Source organism: Platalea leucorodia (genome assembly GCF_965183815.1).
Source record: "Platalea leucorodia genome assembly, chromosome: 9".
NCBI classification, from domain to species: Eukaryota; Metazoa; Chordata; class Aves; order Pelecaniformes; family Threskiornithidae; genus Platalea; species Platalea leucorodia.
In genome coordinates this window covers 22,640,587-22,655,450 of record NC_138831.1, presented here as the reverse complement: position 1 = coordinate 22,655,450, position 14,864 = coordinate 22,640,587, and positions in this window count along the sequence as shown.

Genomic DNA, 14,864 nt, shown 5'->3' with positions numbered 1-14,864 from the left:
CATGGGGTTGTTGTGACGGAAGTGCAGGACCCGGCACTGAGCCTTGTTGAATGTCATACAGTTGGCCCCGGCCCAGTGATCCAGCCTGTCCAGATCCCTCTGCAGGGCCTGCCTGCCCTCCAGCAGATTGACACTTCCACCCAACTTGGTGTCATCTGCAAACTTACTGAGGGTGCACTCGATCCCCTCATCCAGATCATCAATGAAGATGTTGAACAGGACCGGCCCCAGTACTGAGCCCTGGGGACCACCGCTCGTGACTGGCCGCCAACTGGATTTGACTCCATTCACCACCACTCTCTGGGCTTGGCCGACCAGCCAGTTTTTAACCCAGAGCAGAGTGCACTTATCCAAGCCATTCACCATCATTGTCACCCTCCATGTTAGTTGTTATTGGCTACGCTAATAGCATGAGTTTCATCATGACTTCCATGGGTAAATGAGCTTCATTTTTAAGTCACTTCTTAGCTCAAGCTAGAGATGTGCATATGGTGAGAATCAGATTAAGCCACAAAACCTAAGTACACCTTGAACAGTGAGGGCAAGAGTATAAGAACTTGAAGAGCTTATTGCTAACAGTGTCCCTCATGTTTCCATTAGATGCCAACCAAGATTAATCTAGCCTGAGTGTGAGTGAGCAGGAATATTGCATGAGGAAGCAGTCTTATACGATGCATCATTGATGCATTTGTGCTGCTGCTAGAAAAGAGCTTAGGGCAATCCCACCATGTACTTCCACAGGCCATTCCACGGTGATTATTGGACTGGAGACGTTCTTTCTACAGTTTCAGTCTTGATAACAAACATGGCAACATATGTTATGGCAAGAAAAATGACAAATGCTACATTAAAGACCTTTCATGTCCCCATGTGTTTTTCAACAGCATCTAGAAGCAATAACTTTAAAATAAGCCATATCGGAGTCTCAGCTCATTATCTGTTTAAGAACTGAAATTAATTCAGCCTGGAAGTTAAAAACCTCAAGACAATAGCATTTATGAATTAACTACCTTGCAAGCAAAATGGGCCTGGGTCACCAGATCTTTCAGAACCCGTGCTTCTCTGAAAACAAAGCCTCCCCACTGTCCCTGCAACTGCTAGCTGCTCAGCTCCTGGTAATCCAGTCTTCAGCAAATCGCCTCTTGGCAGAAGCTCTTATGTCTCTCCCTTACTCTCACCCTTGAGAAATCTGTGTTAAACCCTAAAATCCTTCCAGAAAGTCTGCTTCCTTGCAGCCCAGCACTTCACTGAGTAGTAGCTTTGTGCATCTGCAGTTGTGTTTATACCGTTGCCTTTTCTTGCTGATGCAGCAGCCCGTAGCCACTAGTTCCCTTTTAGTCTGTATATATATCACCTTGTTACAGGGAAATTATTAGAAGTGGATATTAGCATGCAGAGTAAGATCAGAACATGGGCATTGATTTCTGGAAAGTGTTGCTCTAGGAGATGACAGAGATCTCAGCAATGAACTGCTGCATGATCTGCCCTGGGCTTTTGCTGGATGCCTTGATCAATAGTAGCACTATTTTCTGCTTTCCTGCTTTTGCTTTCAGTACTACAGCAGAATAAACCTCTTCCTGCCTTTTCCACATGGGGTGGAAATGATAAGCCAGGCAGTCTTCCCTAAAACTCTACTAACTGCAAGAAGGTTTCAGTCCTGTTACAGCAGCATTTAATATATTAAAAAGATAAATAATGTGGCCATTTCTTTAAAAGAGCAATGGTGTTTGAGGCATGCACAGAATGTAAATTGTTGAAGAGTAAATGATCATAATGAAAAGATTCTTTTAGAAGTTGTTTACAGATTTACTGCATAACTGTAGTTATGCAGGTTAATGAAACAGGTTGGTTTGTGTCAGGGACTGCAAGAAGCACGTGTTATCTGAATGCATATGGTATCCACATGAGATCATACAGTACAAAATACTTTTTCTGTCCCCTAATAAGTTTCTTATTGAAGGCTTGAGACCCATTGGTCCATTTTCCTTTGTTTCATTCTCCTCATATACACAACTAAGACCTACGGCAGCACACTTTTTAAAAAGCGTGTGTAGTGAAGATTTTCAAAAGCACTGAAGTATGTAATAGTCTACAAGGGGCTAATTTCCAATGACATCATGAGTCAAGAATGGAAAAGCTGTTAAAGCAGCTGAGTCTGTGCTCCTAAAGCACTTCTGACTACCTGTCTCATAGAGCACCACAAAAGCCACGTAAATGCCCACATTGGCATAGGGGGAAGTGTGTCACTCACTGCCTGGCATGAACTGCAAAAACAGCTAAGACACAGATGAAAAAGGAAGAAAGTCTTCTATGAACAACAGAGCACAGCAGAGAGCTGTCTTAAGGCTCCTTCATTGCAGCACAAACAGCTCATTCCTGCTCTGCTCCTTGCCTGCACCAGTACTCACTGCTCAGAGGAGCCACACAGTGTTGAGTTCTGTCACACTTGGAGGAGACATACCCCTCATCCTCTATAATTTTATTCAGGCAGTTTCAGTCCCTTTTTGCGCAGTACCATTCTCCCTTGCCTAGCTCAGTTGGGGGGACAATTAACAAAGCACCTGACAAACTGAACCAGACTACAGGGAAATAAGCCAGGCTAGCCATGCTTTGCATTAAGTCTCTTGTAGCTGGGATCTGAGTTAAGGACTTCAGGAAGAAAGACATTTGTAATTTTTTTTTCCCCAAGGAAAATGCATTCTTCATCAGGGTTAAATATTTTTCTCCTTTTTTGCTTCCCTGCCCCCAAATTGGCTCATCCATCACTAGAATCAATATGAAAGCAAAGATTTTGGTGGATTTGTTGTCATGGAAACCACTTCTCCTCTCTGATATCGCTTACAGGCTTTCCAGACATTTTCTTGCCTTTAAATTACCATTCTGTCCTACATTCTGAACACACTGTATTTTAATTCAACGTTGTGAACTTCATTTGAAAACAAACTATGCACAATCACAGCAAAACCAACAGCCAAAAGATAAAACAGTCCCTGCTGGAAGACCAAAGTAGCTGTCTGAGTGAATACCGACTATGGTCCCAAAATGGCTGCTTAGGAAAGTAAGGCTAAAAGCCCTCTCCCTTGGAGGGCTGTCAATATGCAAGTTATGACTTCTGTGAGACAGGCTTTATGTTTCTCTTTTCTCTCTGGAGCTGCTTTGTTTTCCAGAGAAGGGCTCATTTTGTGATTAAAGCAGTAAGGCATGAAATTAGGATCCAGACCAGTTACAGTTACTCACATAAATAAAGTTTGCAGGATTTAATCTTTCGAGTCCCTTATCCTATTTTCAGTTGTCACAAATTGCTAGTCAAGTCACTTAGCTTTTTGCTAGTTTGGCTGTATAGAACATGAAGGTAATCCACACAGCTACCTATCAAATATGCCGAAAGACTGAGATGCTGCCGAAGATGCCAAGATCAGATAGAAAGCTTTATATAAATATAAACCTGTCATTACTTGTGCTGCATTCATAACCAGCTGTCTTGTTCAAGTTCCAAGCTAACTGCAGATTTCATTAGGAGGTAATCCAAAACTCTTACATTTTTGTGCCAATTTAGAAGTTATATTGTAGGAAGTTTTCCTAGAAAGCCCAAGAAGTTTAGGGATGCAGTTCCTATTTAAAGCAAATGCAATCTGTGTGCTTAACATCATGGATACTTCCAAAAACACCTACTCAATAAGGAACCACCATCTAAAGCAATGTAATGCAAGAGAGAAGAAAGAAATAGAATACAAAAAAGTACAGTTTGTAGTAGTATGGAGAGTTCAGGAGCTGGCAGGAGACACAGTGTGACAGGAGTTGGGGAGCGAATTTGATTTTCAGTTTCCCTTTGCTTTGTTGTCCCCCTCTGACCCTCCGCTAGACAGTTACTTTCACTTAGCATAATTTGCTATTGGTTGCTATTCATTTACATCACCAATGCTTTTAGTAAAAAAGAATTTAACATCTTCCAAAGTGGGGCTATATAAAGGTGCTGTATAAAGCATGTGCTATATAAAGCATTATAAATGTGAAGAGGTCTTATCTGCTTACAGAGTCTGTAAGTCATTTCTGAGCCACGTGCCTGCACTACTCAGCAAAGGAAGTCTGGTTTGGGTCAAACTATTTTTTTTGTAGACCTGGGCAGGTCATTTTGTTTGCTTTTTAAGCACCCTTTACAAATCTAACTAAAGCTTCTAATTGAAACCTTTTAAAAAGAAAAGGTCAAAATGAAACAGTATGACTTTGCCAGAATTCAATTCGTCTAACCTGTGGAAGAAAAAAATAATCTACTGGCCAAATTTTATGCAAAATTTACAAGTAGCTTTAGAATGAGCAAAACACTAACGAGCAGATAATCTATTTTAAATATCTTGTCTTTCAATAGTTCTTGTACTCTGCCAGATGTGGTAAGGTCACAGCTAGAGCAGAACCGCTCTTAGGGATGATGAGGAACTCAGGCAGAGGCAAGTATATCTATTCCAGACAACACCATCTGCCTAAAAGCTAGATCTGTAACAGCTAGTTCAGTGGGAAGCTCAGTGACTGAATTCCGTCCACTGTTCTGCTAGGAGCTATCTTGAGTGCTGACCTGAACTTGGCCTCTTTCTTAACTGCCACATGACACCATCCCAAACTTACTTTGTACTTTAGCCTGTAAAGAAAGTTCTCTTCCTTGTCTAGAACATTCATGCTGACAAATTAAGTGATGCTACTTGATTGGTAGCTGGCTAAGACCTGATATGTTCTGCCAAGGTTTCTGTCTGAAAGACCCTGTTTGCATTCTTGTTTATAGAGTCCTAAAGTAGTCACAATTTTCCTGCAAATAAACTCCAACCTGGGGCCTGCAGAAGGTTTACTGGCAATGTGACTTCGGAGGATGCTTTAGCACTAGATCATTATCTTTTAAATAGCTGAAATCAGAAGTCTAACTAGCCTGTTAATCCTCTGAATTTCACTTGGGGTGAGAGAAACAAGCTGCAATTAAAAAGTCAGCAAGCCACAGACATTTCTTTTCTATGTGTAAAAACATGAGTTTAAAACATCTAAAAATTCCCTTTTTTTTTAAATTAAAGTCATGAGACATTAGCTTCAAATTCTGCCTTTTCTGTTAGAAGCATTACACTTTTCATGTCCTCCTGTCGAGCATTTGTTGACTCTTGTTCAGTGCTTCTAAACTTATTTATTGCGTCAGTGGGATTTGGTGCTGGAAGAAAGTGAGTTTGGTTCTTTCACTCTATAGTGAATATAAAGAGTGAAAAAACAAAGTCACCCTGCTTGCACCTCTCCTCAGAAATTTATAGAGGATTTTTGCCTACGTTTGCCTATTGATTGACCTGTGAAAGCATGGATCATCCTGAAGTACTGATAAGAAAATAAATTGAAAAAAAAAAAATCCTAGGAAGGAGAGGGAAAAAAAAATAAAACACATAACAGCAAATGCAAAGGGATAATTCTCCAAATAGAAGACAAAGTCTGTTCCAGTTATTTTTGTAAAGGGTTGATTGCAATTTGCATCCTGCTCAACCAGCATCTGCCATCAGCAGTGCTCAGTAGTCCTTTTTTTTTTTACTTTGTATTTTGCCTGTGAATGTTGCTTGATGACATTTCCTTCCCAAATCCTTGCACAGTGATCATCCACCCTTCTCCTTAGACCTGAACATACCTTTCTACAAGGTACACACGATTTACAGCTTTTATTCCAACCATCACACAGTTACGGCCTCAGGTTGCTTTACCGGAGGTGTCATGGTGACCCCTCAGAGTGTGCTTGTATAGAATATTATTGGTAAATTTTATTCCCCAGGGAATACATTTGGGATGTGGGAGTTCTGTGATGCAGAATAGCATCTTCCATTATCCTCTGTACTGAAAGAAAGGCAGCAGATGGGGAGTAAGAGGGAAAAATAAATCCCACCGAATCACACGCTTTCCTTCTTCACATTGCATACCAAGTTTACAGAGACACAGCTGGAGTTAGCAGAGAGCAAAGCACTGTTGTAGGACAACCTGCTAAAAATACCCCTAAATCCTTCACGATGAAGGGGACATTGTTACATGGAAACCGCAGTAGGTCACCCATACAACCAAACAAAAATACATGTTGACTGAAAGTGATATTTGTATTTTCCATTCAGTGTTGACAAGCAGTATCAATCCCACAGTGACTTAAATTGCCAGGAAGCTGTCTCTTTGCAGGGCAAACAGGGACAGAAAAGCATCATCCTGCCAATAGATCTGCTGTTTCTGTGCAGTTTGGTTTTTGTTTTTTTAACTCTTCTTGCTTTCATAGAGTAATTAGATACCAATGTTGTTTTCGTTTATCCATTTGCCTTTTAGTCTTGCTCAATGTATTTTGATGACTGACAAAAGGAAATTCATGTTTTATCAGCCATTAACCAAAGTGAACCTGTAATTTCTTTCCCCATAACCCCCAACATGAAGCATAATGTACGGAAAGCTCCTTTGTCCACCTTCATTTGCTCAAAGGCCAAAGAATTCTAGGTAGAGAATAACATTGAGAACCTCCACAGATTTATCTTGAGAATCATATTACTGGAAATTTATACTGCCTTGAAATTGCTGGCAAGAAAAGAAAACCACGCAGTCGGTGTAAGTCAGCAGGTGCAAGATCAGTGCCTAATATGTAAAATAGAAGGGTGTCTTCAAGCCACTTCCAATACTGGCTGCTAAATTAGACAAATCAAATAATTGGATTTAGGCAAATACTGCCACAGGTGGTTATCCAAAGACCCTAGCTGTGGAGAGACTGCTGCACTTGATTAAAAGGCAGTGAGCAAAAGTCCTGATAACGAGAACACAGTGCAGAACTAATTGCAATCATTTACAGTCAGGTAATAACTTAACTGTTTGTATTTATTTTAAGTGGTAGCTGAAAATGAGAACAAACGAGATATCCTGCCCATTTAAATGAAGTCTGCTGGTGGGCAAACATTGCTTTATTCAGAAGAAAGAGTGGGAGATAAAAAAAAAAGGGGGGGGGGCAATAAGCAGTGTTAGGAAGGATGACTGGTGGTATGACAGCAGGGATTTTGCTAATGTAAGCAGCATATTATGTCAAAAGAAGATAGCAGAATTCTGTGTGCAGACCTGCAGTTCAGCTAACGACAAGCATGTGTAGTTGCAAATTCAATTTAACTATGGTGAGTAAGCTACTAAACTTCAGGTAGCTGGGTTTTGGAATGCTCAGTAGTAAAGAAAAGAGTTTATGGACAGGAAGATTCAAAAGGACAGAACAAATTGCAGCTTGATGGGAAAGGACAATAAGGTGTAATTTTCCATTAGCATTAATGGGACTCTCATGTGTAATTCTGCACACACTGAACCAGTACAGTTCAAGAAAGAAATAGTATTTGTAATTAGGTTTTCTCAGTAGGAATTAAAAAAAAATGCTGAGGTAAAACAAAAATTAAAAAAGAAAGGCAAATAGAATGTTTTTAAACTTCACCCATGACACATAAGCAATGTTTATCCAAAGGGACAGAAGACAAAGGTACAGGGTTCTTGGTTTAAATAAAGAAAATTCATTGTCCCAAACAGTCAGGTCTATGGAAAACCTAGTACACAAAACAACTCTAGAAGCTGTTCTGAGAGGTGTTCTAGAAGAATTTATTTTAAACTGCATTTCAGTTCAATTATGTACCAAAAGTATATACCACTTGTCAACTCTTGTATCAACTCAGCTGCAAACAGGAGTGGTAAAGAAATAATTGCGGAAGAACTGGCATTCTGCCCTGAGCAATGGCTTATATCTGCTAGAGCACAGACATGGATAGCAACTGGAATAATCACTATTTAACACAGCTGACCAGCTCTTCCTTGCTGTTCTGGCCACAGTTAAGGGAAGCGCAGAAATGCCGTAAGTCTTGCAGGTTTCTAATTCAAGCCCTAATTCAGACACAGTTGTGTATCAGGGGTAGAGACGTGCTTGATTGGCATGTGGTGTTTTTTTATCTCCTAGGAATTACATGTGCATTTGATAGCACTATTCACAGCATATCTGATATCGCTCTGCTTTACAGAGATGCAAGCCTGAACTTTAGTTTCTATGCATTCCTGAGGCGGCCTCTCCAAGCTAGCCTATGTACCCCACCGTGCGTACCCCACCGTGCTTCATCAGATTGTTCAGGCACAAGTATTTAAGGAGTGAATAAGGGGTGAATGTGCCAGTTGGTGTTCCCTTTAGTGTCAGTCACTATTATATGTGACTTTAACTAGTGTTAGCAGCTTAATATGGTTTAGGTTAATGAGCCATTCAGTGAAATCCAGCTTTCCAGTTTGTTGGGTTGATGAATTAATCACCACTACTTAAAGCTCCTTGTTTGCATTGGAAGGCTGCCTGCTCCCAGTACAGGATCTGGAGAGCTGTCTACACTGTGTGTCATATTGTGTCTTTAAACTGTATCCCAGGAATAGGTAGATATATGTGAATTACTGATACACACCAGCTCATATCTATCAAACACAACAAAATAATTCTTGCTAATCAAACTAGCTTTCTTTGCAGAAAACTTCAGAAATTGCTCTGCAAGGCTTAGCAGCACAGTTTCAAATTCAGCATAGTACTCTTTCAGGTGGCTCTTTTCCTTCGTTTTCCCGTGCCTCTCTCTCCTTTTTTAACTCCATCTCTTTCTCCTGTTTAATTTCTTTTCCAGTGGAAACAAACAAACCAACAAACAACCCCCACCCTCAAACACTTCAAATAGATCTGGGTTTGTTCTCATTTTTTATAAGTTCTGAGAAATCAAATACTGGAAATCTGTTAAGTATGGCACAATACAGAAATCCCACAGAGGTTACTATAAGCCTTGTACATTAAAGAGAGGGAAAGTAGAAAACCATCATAGGTGGTCAAACTTTTGGAAAAATCTATGAAATTTGCAATAAGCTGAAAGATGGGAGAAGTTTTCAAGCTGGACAGAGGAATCTGAAGAGTCAGTAATAGAATTCCAATTGAAACTGAACTTCATTCTTCCCAACAGGTTTCCTCTCTTCCTCCTTCAAACTCTCATTTCTTCCTACTTGCCAGTAACCTCCTTCACAGTAAATGATGATGATCTTCCAGACAGCAAAACAAACCAAGGCAGTACCAGTCAGCATACATGCACTCCATAGACTTACACTGAATGTTTTTGAGATATCATCAGGGACATCAGCAAACATCCTGCACATCCCTGTGCTGCAGAAAGGCTAGAGAGCTGCCTCCCCTCAAGCAGAGCTGCTCCCTTCCTTCAGGCACAGGGATCTCATGCTCAAACAAAGAGGGACAGTAAGCTCTAACTGCAGGCAGGTGAATACATCCACCACACTCTTCGTTGTCACTGGGAGAAACCTTTTCTTTCAGTAAGCCCATATGTTTGTATGTGATCAAACCTATTCAAATACTGAGGTTCCCTGTTTGGACCCAGCCTACAGCAAAGGCATACAGAGCATGGTCACCAGCGGCTTCTTCTCAGTGGTCTTGAGCTGTCCTGGATACAGCAGCGGTATCTGCAATGGCAACATTATTCAGAACAGTTGCTGGGTTTTCTAGCTTATCCTGTTGTGGAACACAGGAATATCTCTAAGAGATGGAACTAAAAAATAACATTTTATACACCTTGCTTCCAATCACATATGCATTAAGCTGAAACTACCTAGCCTTCACATAGTTTCACCCAAAAGACTTTTTGCTTGTCTTAGTAGAGCTTCTACTAGAAAGTTTTCTTTATAACTCTTATCTGTCTCTTTCTGTTGTTATAGAAAGACAACACTCAACATTCAGAGCATCAGTGCACACCAAGGTCCAGCTGCTCCCAAAGAACTGGGAGCCCACAGGGATAACACAGCCAGCAGGGCAGGGGCCTCACCAACCAGGGCCCAGCCACGCAGTACCCGAGCAAGACAAGGAGCGCAGACTCGGGGATGGCAGCCAGTCCACCAAGAGACCAGATAATCAGGTAAGTTCATGGTGATGAGACAGGTCTGATATCAAGCTAGGAAGTGAGCTTAACAAGTAAAGAACAACAGGTCCATTGCCTGGCATAGGCCTGGCTGTGACTGAGCTGGGATTTCATACTCCTGCAAGCTACAGCTCCTATGCCTAAGCTGAGCCTAAATAGAATCATAGAATCATTTAGGTTGGAAAAGACCCTTAAGATCATTGAGTCCAACCGTTAACCTAACACTGCCAAGTCCACCACTAAACCATGTCCTCAAGCACCACGTCACAGGGCTCCTGAGCCTGTGGGCAGAGGATGTGGATGGAGGCTCCAGGTGAAGCTGGAGAGGGCCATTAAGGCCTAAAGTGTCTTGGCATAGGGACTAGTGTCTTGCTTCTCTCTCTGCATGGCTTAGGAATAAGGTGCAGTAAATTTATTACTTGATTCAGCTGAAAATTTAAATGCTACTTTACATTAATGTACAATAAAATTCTAAACCCCCCCCCCCTCTAATTTGGGAACATTGTGTTTGCTGGCTTGACAATTACTTAGGGCTAGGCAGTGAAAAATGGTATTTTCTGTGGGACATGAAGGAAGATACAGTAAACAGTCCTAATGAAGGTTCCATCAGAGAATCAGCTAAAGGAAAGATGATATTTTAAAAATTTGTTTCTGAAACTGGTGCTTAAATCCTAGTGTTCCTTAAGGACTGTAAACTGTGAAAGGATGGGAGCTATTTTTTATTTTATAGTATATTGTTCAAGTTGCCACAGGATGAACTTTAATCAAACTGCTAGTGAGTCTGGAGTATTTTAAGTTTTAGAGATATTGTAATACATGCTGAAGTTTGTATGGGGTCAGAGATAATAGAATGGATGCTGCCTGGGGCAAGGCTGTTTCTCACGGCATGAAACAATCATTCTTATGGTTCCTATTTTTGAGTACAATTTTCTCCTCTTCCATAAAAGGTTCTCATGAACAAATTCAGACTATGAACAAATTCAGACTCTGAACAAACCCATGAAATACAGAGTTACAGAGGGCAGGATTTTGGAATAAGTGACGTATGTTCTGTGAGAGCAGACTGTACGTTAACTGGCAGCAGCCATGGCAATTGCACAGGCAGGTTTCATCAGTAAAAACACTACAGGTGTTATGTTATTACTCTCATGCCTCTGTGACTGATTGTGCTTTAGTGTTTTTTGTGGGTGTTTTTGTTTGTGTATTTGTTTCATACCGTCTGTGGATCATAAGCACTTCATATGAAACAACTAACCCTAGGAGAAACAATGTATCTGTCATTGAAGCTCAGTTTTACTTCATCCAGACCAAATTTCTCATTCATATATGCAGCAAAGAGAATGCAAGATGCTACTTCTGAGACAAATGAGGGCATTGATCTGACTAAATGTAGGAATCTCCATGTGAAGAATCACCCAGAATCCCTTTGTAGTCAGTGGAAACCTAGTCTAAGTAGTCTAATAGAGTCTCTCTAAAATAGGTCCACTGAAAACCTGCCCTGAAAAATACCATTTATTCCTTGCAAAGAAAGCCTCATTGACTATCTGATATAGAAACATTTATATTGTAAAATTAAGTGAGACAAATCTTACTCAGTCTGGCTGAGAGAATTTATTAATGAATTTCTTTCAGTAAGTGAAAGAGGTCAATTGTGACTTGACCTAATGGCACAACTGGTGCCAAGTCAAGCTGTGCTGATGGTAGATAACAGTATGGGCTACTGAAGCAATAGTTAGACCAGTACCAAAAGAGATAAATCTTTTGCTGTTAAAAAGGGAAGTCACATCAATTGTATGAGATGAATTTTCAGGTGGAAGAAAAAAAAAGTAAGGGAGCATTTGTCTTACAGCAGTTCTTTCCTGAAATGGAAAAAGCAATGGCTGTATGGTCATAAGCAACTGCAAGACATGTTACACCTAAACTCTGAAGATTTTTCTGTTGTGCTAAGATATGAGAAACTTTAGTTTTCTTAAACGTGCTATCGAACAAAAGTTCCTGGTCTATTACAATATTTACAAATCTATTTAGTAAATATTTAAAAATACTTACACTGTGTAAGACAATACCATCCCTCAGAAATCAAAACACATTCTGACTTTAACCTTGCATAGTAACAAGTGGGGAAGAACGTTTTAAAAATTCTTCAGGACTAATGATGATCCATCTGGGCATTTCATGTTGTCCAACCAAACAATAAACTGTTAGAGTAGAAAGTGCATGTTTGTAGTGAAAGGGAAAATATATGTATCAATGTTACAGTTTTCTTCAGAAAATGCATTTTGAATAAGATTAACGCACAGAAACACTTACTAGAAGCATATAAACATTCTCAATGGCAATCTTTAAATTTTTTTGTTGTTTATCAGAAATTTTATTCTCAAATATTTCCCTCCTATCTTCAGATCATTTGTATAAGATTTCTGTAAGCAGAATAAGTGTAACTAGAAATTATGATTATGAGATAATATTCACTGCAGTGAACATATTTGATTCTAGAAAAATCCTATTGCTATTCATCTTAACTGGGAAAGGACAGTTTGCTCTGCTCCACTATCCAAAGAGATGCTTGAAATTAATGTACAGCATCAAGATGTCATTAGAGTGATCAAGTTTACACAGTATTAGCAATGTAAGGCCCAACCCCCTGTGGCATTAACTATAAACAAAACAAGTGAAGACAGTTACATGCAGAACTGAAGAAAGGGACAGGAAGTAGAGGGAAATACATTTTGTTTAACAAACCTTCCCTACGCTTGGTAATATTTTTCCTTAGGCATTGCTAAGCCTCAGCACACTGAGAAGTTTGTAAACAAAAGCGATCCTCCTCCACAGACTCTCCAGCTGCCACAGAACTCTTCACTCATTCTCGAAAGAAGACTCCACATACCACTCAAAGGATGCTATTGCATGTCAAAATGATGAACTTAGATGACCCTAGCATGGGGAAGTGTTCTGACTTGGGTGAGTGCTGTCAAACAGTGGGACACAGATAAATCAGCTGCCAAATACAGCAAATATTTATTGCTGGAGAGCAATCACACACCTTTGCAAGCAATTAAAGTGGCTTCTGGGAGATTTTCTTTGTTCCTTTCACACCATACCAGCAAATATTTCTGCCTGCTCTGTTGCTCGTATCTGCAAGTTCCACAAAACGTGGAATTTTAAAAACTATATATGCATTTATGTGCATGCACATACACAATCTGTGTTTTACACACATGCCCAGACAGTGTTTCATTTATACACACATGGGTCTAGCCAGGAGCTGTTCTTTCTGCTACTGTTGCTGTACCTAGAAGGTCTTAATTAGCATTGAGCCGGAATGGGCTATTACTGCTTCTGGCAGCAGGAATGAGACAGATCCTGAAAGCCCAAGGCACAACCACCACTCTCGTTTGATACACTGTATGTCAGTTAGGGCAAAAATCACTGTAAATTATGGGAGAAAAAGAAAGATTCCTCTTACCTCTTATTTTCTCAGTATTCCTTGTGTTTGACACACCAGTTTGCACCGTGTAATGGTGGGAAGATATGTTCCTTGCTTATTTTTCTATCTTTTCTCTTTATTTACTAAGCCAAAAGCTCAGGACTTCATCCTAAGGGCACTTCCCACGTAAAGGCTATTCCCTTGGAATGCCCTACTGAAACACGTGTCCAGTTGAGGCTCTCTGTTTTACCTTGGGTTGCTGACTAACTAACTAACTTCATGATGATACCTACATATCAATAAAGTGAAATTTTGACTGTACTGACTTCCAGGCACAGACAGGAGGGCAAAAGGCAGAGGCCACTTCTAAAAAAGTGGAAACAGTCTCTGATCCCTTTGGATTGTATTTACCTTATTGGTTCCTTGCAGAACCACTGTCATATATGGTAGTCTGCACTAATATGACCTATACATACTGGTGTGAGAATGTAGGCATTCAAACAGAGAAAAAACTGCTTTCCCTTTTCCTTTACTTCAAATATTTGAGTAAGTCAAATGAAGTGGACATAAACCCCAAACCCTCACTCTCTCTTGGACCCACTTCCTTAAAGTATTCTATGTGAATAAATCCCTGTATCTACATGTAGGGATGGATGCAGCCCCACTCTAACTGTAAGGGGGTAGTGTCCTGGGCTATTTAACTCAATCCAAGGAAGGATATTAGTCCGTTTCTGCCCTTTAGCCTCTGTCTTCTACTTCTCTTCAGGGTGCTGAAACCACCTAAAATCCCACAGCTCCTCTAACATATCAAAGGGAAGCCATAACAACACTGTAATCCCTGGTTGTCTTCGAGAAGGGAATAGACTTCAGCAGGAACTGAAGCATCCTAAGTGCCCCTTGTCTAAGGTACAGTTTACCTGAGCAAACTAACAGCTGCAATACAGGGGCTTTGAGCTACTCACATGAAGGATGGTGCAGGAATTAGTTATTCTGTTCACGTCACAAATTAAATCAGAGGTTATTTTAGTTATTTAGAAAATAAACTGACAGAATATGACTGGAATGCAGTTTTATTAAGTTTTGTTTAAAGGACTGAGAGCTTTTAATATTTTTCCCATGGCTGAGAGACAAACTTATTTATAAAGCAAAATTTTCCAGTCAGAAAACATGTGCATATACACATGCAAATGCACACAAGCCTGCACACATTTATATGTATTTATACATACATATGCGTACACATTCATGGAAACATTTGCTAGAAGCATCAAAAATGGATTTGATTATGCAAAATTCTGAACATCCGCTGAAATTATTGAGTGTCTGTAACTTCCGTTGCCTTCAAGAGGGAAATAAAGATACTCAGCAGCTGCATGTAGGATGCAGCCCACTGCCACTACTGCATAAAGCTCTAAGAAATGCACCAATATACAGATCTCACAGTTTCTGCTTAAAGTGGTGAGAAAATCAATTCTAGACCAAAAGGGCTAGAGGCA